The sequence below is a fragment of the Harpia harpyja genome, chromosome 3 (assembly GCF_026419915.1).
Source record: "Harpia harpyja isolate bHarHar1 chromosome 3, bHarHar1 primary haplotype, whole genome shotgun sequence".
NCBI classification, from domain to species: Eukaryota; Metazoa; Chordata; class Aves; order Accipitriformes; family Accipitridae; genus Harpia; species Harpia harpyja.
This window is the reverse complement of record NC_068942.1, coordinates 39,392,902-39,398,918: the sequence shown is the minus strand read 5'-3', so window position 1 is coordinate 39,398,918 and position 6,017 is coordinate 39,392,902. Positions and strand designations below refer to the sequence as shown.

General features: G+C 50.6%; 1 long non-coding RNA gene across 1 annotated transcript; it reads left to right on the top strand.

The window, feature by feature from the left end:
* Positions 1 to 460: 460 nt before the first annotated feature.
* Positions 461 to 4,287, top strand: LOC128139539 (uncharacterized). The gene is made up of 2 exons (XR_008234423.1): positions 461 to 1,543; positions 3,480 to 4,287. It is a non-coding gene; the product is annotated as an uncharacterized LOC128139539 (long non-coding RNA).
* Positions 4,288 to 6,017: the final 1,730 nt, after the last annotated feature.

Here is a 6,017-nt window from a genome sequence, read left to right as displayed (position 1 = left end):
TTTCCCAAAAAAAAAAAAAAAAACCCAACCCACCAGTATCGTTCGGGGACGTGAAATAAATTCGAGGAGGGAGTATTTAGCTTTCCTTTTCCATCCAGGGAAGTGCAGGCTTAGCTACCAAAACAACCTCGGCGGTGACAGGGTGGCTTGGCTCAGCGCCCGCGGCGCGGGCACGGACACGGACACGGACGCGGACACGGACACGGACACGGACACGGACGCGGACGCGGACACGGACACGGACGCGGACGCGGACGCGGGCAGTGCCGCCCGCCCGCCGCCAGGGGGCAGCGCCGCCGCGGGCCGGGCCGGGCCTTGGGCGCGCGGCGCCTCCTCAGCGTCAGGGCGTGCGGGGCGGGGGGCGGCGCGTCGCCTGATGGCGGTCCGGGGCGGGGGGGCGGGTGAGGGACGCTGAGGGAGACGGTGAGGCGAGGAGGAGTGGGGGGGGCGGCTCGCCGGAGACGGTTCCCGGTAGGCGAGGCGGGAGGAACGGGGAGTAGCGGCGGTGGTCCCAGCCCGGCGGTGGTCCCGGCCCGGCGGTGGTCCCGGCCCGGGCGGCGGTCCCGGCCCGGGCGGCCCTGAGGCCCGGGCGTAAACGGCCTGTTGGCGGGGGGTCAGGCCCCCCGGGCGGCGTGCGTTGTCCCCGGCCGCCCTCTGTAATACTTCCAGCCACCGTACCGTCAATATTTGGCAGGTGAGGTGGGAGGGGCCTGGGTTTGCACCCCTGGGGCAGGGAGAGCAGGTGCCTGGTGCGGAGGTGGGGGAGTGCGGCCGGTCAAGATGGATCCTGCCTTCCCCCACCGCTACGCCCAGTCCTGTGAGGTGAGCCTGGCCCTCTTTCCTCTCCAGTGGTTGCCTCTGCCAGCATAAGGAGAGCAGCACCATCTGTCTTCTGCTTTCCTTTTTCCAAGTCCTACATGCTTCACAAATTGCCAGCGTTCAGCCTACAAGTAGCACTCCATACAGTGTGATTTGCCCTTTTTTTTTTTTTTTTAATTCTTCCACTGCTCCATTGCTGTTTTCTCCACTATGAAGAGCAGCAAAGAATGAGTGGAGTTGGGGTCCAAGAGAGAAGACCAGATCACTTTAAAAGGAAGGAGGGAGAGAATGAAAATATAACTTCTCAGCCCTCTTGCCGATTTTTCATGCAAAAAGGTTAATAGCTGAAGGATATGCTCTGGCCCACATGCTTCACCAGCGCAGGAGGTGGCAGGTTTCAGGACTAGAGCAGCCATCGGTAGGTTCCAGCACGGCAAGTTCTGTGTTCCTTTGATTAAGAGACTGGGTGCAAAGGGCCAACCAGCCAGTCAGTTTTGGGGAAAAAATCCAGAAACAAAAAGGAATTGAAGCAATCCATTCCTTTTGAAGATAAAGGTGAGGTGGTACACGTCACCCTAATTGCTGAGCATCTCTGTATTGCCTGTGTTACATTCGCAGGTCAAATGCAGTGTGAAGGCAATGTGAAAATCTAACTGCCAAGGCATCTGGGCTATGTCAGAAAGACTTGCTGCTCTCTGCTTTCTTGGAGCTAAAAGAAAATTCAGTAAGTTGCTGAGTTGAGTGCTTCATCCTCCTCTCTCACAAGCTTCTTGAGGTGACAGATGTTTCCTCAGGGCCTGTTATTTTAGACACCTCCATGATTTATATATCTCTGTGAGCCTGGTGGGTGGAATTGGATGTCACAGACGAGCTGAAAATAACTTGTATACTCAGACTCTGATATCTACTGGCCCATGTAGAAAAACTCTGAGAGCAAATTAAATCACATTATATGTGCCTGGCAGATGCATTGAGATGTACAGATGGAGCAATGGTGGGTTAAAGTGAAGATGAAATGTTCTGTGGAGAGCACTGGCAAGGACTCTGCAATAACATTGTGCACAGCAGAACCACCGTGGCTTAGCCCTCATGATTGTTTTGTTAAGATCTGCAGTAGCATACAGAGGAAAAATTCATATTTAGAACAATACGTAATTCCCTGTGTGATCATGATGTAGACTGGGACAGATTGCCTTTGGCCTCTACGTGCGAGGTTCAGGAAGATACCCGGACAGATGGCCTTGCAGAGCTGCGCTTGGGTCTGCCTGAAGTAAGGCCAAGGGGCTTCAAACCTGCTTCAGGGTCTTTCTCAGTAGAAGCAATATTTGGTGGGAAAATACTGCTGCGGGACCTTGGAGTCTCAAGCTGTTAATGCCTTGTCAGGTATTTGGGGGTAGTCTGGTGGAAGAGGCAGACAAATAAATATGCTACATCCACACATGCCCAGCACTCCAGAAATATAAATCAGGGAACACTATATTATGGCACATAGGCAGGTACCAGGCTGAAAGCACAGTGTCATGGCTAAGATGTAAGGGAATGTTGTCAGGTGAACTTCTCAAAAGCCGAAGGCTCTGCTTCTTTACATGTGTAGAGCCCAGGGAGTTTCACCCAGCCGTTCATTAAGTTTTCCCTGAGTGCAGCCTGGCTTCCTTAGGGTGCAGCTCAGAACCAGTGTTCTCTGGGAGGTGATAATATTTTCCAAGGCTGGGCCATTCATCCATGCCAGCCTCTAGAGGATATGGAGACGCTGTGCAGAAAGGGCCTGGGCACACTTGGCCACACCCTGTAGCCAGTGGTAGGACATTCACAGCCTGCCAAGGTAAACTGCGTGAGTGTTACGCCTCAATTTATAGCCAGATCTCTAGAGCAAAAGCAGTGAGTGAAGGGTGGCAGAATTTTATCTCTGTGTGAGGAGCTGAAGACAGAACTCGCAGCAGAGGACCCAAATTCCTGGAGGATATTCCCACCTCCAGGGAGCATGTATCTCACGGGGTTTCATGCCAGAGTTTCTGCCGTAGCACAGCCTTGGCGCATGTCATCTCTGCATTTAAAGCCTTTTGGGGGTTTGTCTGTTTGTTTGTTTGGTTTTTTGCCAAAAATCCCCTTCAGGTATTTGTTTCCACTTACCCGAGTGCTTCACAAACACTGGGCTTAACCTCACTGGTGTCTCTAGTCCCCTTTGAGCACCAATATGTGATGACTCAGATCTCCTGAGGCCTAACCCAGTGCTTTCATCCAGGAATCGTTCAACCTACCTCTCTAATTCATTGGAGATCATTTGGATTCAGTGTGTGCTCCTTTCCCTTTCCTCAGGGCTGCAAGACTTCCACTCTTTCCTTGCATCTTCCAACCTCCCTGCCCCCATGGTTGTTTGCTGTTCCTTTTCCTTCTTTTGAGTCTCTCTGCCACAAAGTGTTGCACAAAGTGATACTTTGGGATGTACGGTGGTGGGGACGGCGGACATTAATCCTGCTCTCAGAGGTTCCTTTAGAGAAAACTCTTTAAACACCCACAAAGATTTGAGCCAAAAGTTTTTCATTTTTTAAGCTGATGAACAAATCATTTGTCCAGAGTCAAAATATTTGTGCTGATAATCGTGCTGTGCCTTGGGGGAATTAATTTGCCTATCTTACATTATTTGACTTTCCTGCTTGCAGATACCCCAGTCCAGCGATACCCCATGTTGTGTCCCGGTCCGAGACTCACAGCCCCACTCTTGCGGGAGGAAAATGCTGCATCTTTGGAAAACCTGGGTGAAATTTTAAGTGGCACAGCAGGAGTAGAACCCAAGGCCTTCTGCTGGTTCACTGTTACCCAGCACATTTTGGACTTGTCTGTCCAAAACTTTGGATGATGTCAGTGAGGTAAGTGGTGTAAAATTGCCGTTCTGTCTGGGAGATGTTAGATCCATTTGCTTTCGCAATGTCCTGATGTGTGTGGCCGTACAGGAGTGTGGCAGCAACTCCTCTAATCTTCAGCCTATTACTGTAGTGGAAAAAATAACATAGAAATATCATGTAATTTATTTTTTTTTAAATTGTGGGTTTTAAAAAAAAAAGGCCTCCCAATTCTCCTGTCACTAGTTGCAGTCCAGGAAACTTTGTGTTTATTAAGTACTGTGTAAATTTGCAGCTCTCTATAAATGTAAAATCAATAGCAATGATAACAGCAGCAAAGTGCTTAGTCCAGCTCTGGTAATAACCCAAGACTGCTAACTTCTTGATAAGGTCACTAGCTTTACACGGGCACCTCCTCTCCATGCGAAAGCACAGGGTGCAGAACAGAAGATCCTTGTCTTCCCTGACAAGAAAGGAAACACTAAAAACATGTAATTTCCAGTCGGTGACAATGGCAGGCAACAACCTGAAGGACTCTCTTAAAATCTACTGTGGGGGCCTTAGCCCCTCCGCGGAGTGCTGCAAACACACTTCCTCTTCTAGGAAATTAAAATCTTAACAAACATCTCCTTGTTAATGGTATCCTTTTTTTCATCTCTTCTCACAAGCACACGAGAAAGGGGAATTTCCAGTAACCTGACAGAGTGAGCAAAATCGCATTTCTGGAGGATGAACAGAGCGACGAGATGATGGCTTGTGTGGCTGACCCCTCCGAGCTCTGTCAGTGATGCCACCACTCAGCTGCTTCTAGTAGCGCGTTCCCTGTGCAGTTTCTGGGGTTCACAGCAGGAGTCACCAAGTGTGTGTAGGGACCACACTTCCACCTCTCCCCAGGCGTCTTTTCATGGCAGCTCTGCCTGCTCAAGCTACCCCACTCCTGTCCAAACTGGCAGGTGGAAGGGCTTTGGGCTTTTTATAAAAAGTGGAGCTTTGCCACCGCTGGCAATAACTGTCTCTACCATTTAAAAATAGCTTGTATACCACTAATGGTGGATAGCCCCCTCTACCTTCCACAGTGGTGATTCCCTTAAGGGTGGAACCGCTGCAGGCAGCTGTGGTTGGCTCCATGCAGTCTGCTCTTCTTCCACCAGGTCCCCTTTAAACCTGGTTTAGGGTTCCCAGATGGCTTACTGCCATCCGACTGGCCTCCGTCATGACCTCCCCAAGAGTTATCTGGTAGACCTGAGACCCCAGAAGTAATCCCTTCCCTCCTCCCTGCCCACCTCTGTCAGTGAGCCTGGCCTCATCTTGCTCTGTGGTAGGTTCACAGTCACCTTTGGGCTTTTTCTTTGCCGTGCTGCTGTGGTAAATCAAGTCCATCTGCACACCAGTTCCCTTCTGTTTTCTTCTTCCCTGACCTCTGCCTGCTAACCTATCCCTAGGTCCAGTGACCTTCAGCGCAGGAAGAGTCGTCCTTAAGCCCCTATCCCAAAGGCGGCACTCCCACTGTTAAATAATAATCATACAATAATAATCACCAGAGGTCTGGCAGGGACTTCAGGAAGACTCTGAAGCCACCCCCCCGCTCTGAGGTGGAGTCACCCAGGAGCAGTGCCTGACGCGTGCGTGAAACGCTTCTAGCGATCGGGATGCCGCAGCCTCCCCAGCAGCCCCCTGCGGCCCAGGAGACCTTCCTGGGAAAAAAAGCACTTTCTTGAGCACAGCCCAAATCTTTCTTCCTGCAAATCAGGCCGATTATTACTCATCCTTCTTCTGGTGGATCTGGAGAAGAACTGATCACAGTCTGCCTTACGGTAACCTTTTATATAATAGCAAGACAGCTTTTAGAGTAACCGAAAAAGAGGCGTTTGCTCACTTGCAAAGTCAGGAAATTCCCTGCCAATGGACATTCTTTGTCGGGGATCCTTTGCCAGCATAGGCTGAGTGCTAAGCCCCACAATCTGCATTTTCCTTTTGAATGACTCCCACAAAATAAACCAAATATCACATCCAAGGAGATTTATTACATCCCTTCCAAGGGCGAAGCATTCCTCAGCTACATTCCACTTCTGTCTTTTGTGCTTAGGAAAGGGGAAAAAAATCTCTGTGATGCCTCTGGATCCCACCCCTCGAGGGCTTCTGTCATTAATAAAGCCGAGCAGCTGGAGCCAGATTTGTCAGACTAGTCCTGAATGGCTGGCTTGCTCCTGCTGCAAGAGCAGCACCATCAGAGCAGCTCTAGGATTCCTGCCTCTGCTAGAAGATTAATAACTCGTGGCACCACGTTTCCTCAGTAAAAACACCTTTAGTTGTTCCCAGTGACACCCTATCCCTGTGGCAGCAGCTGCCAGAGTGGAT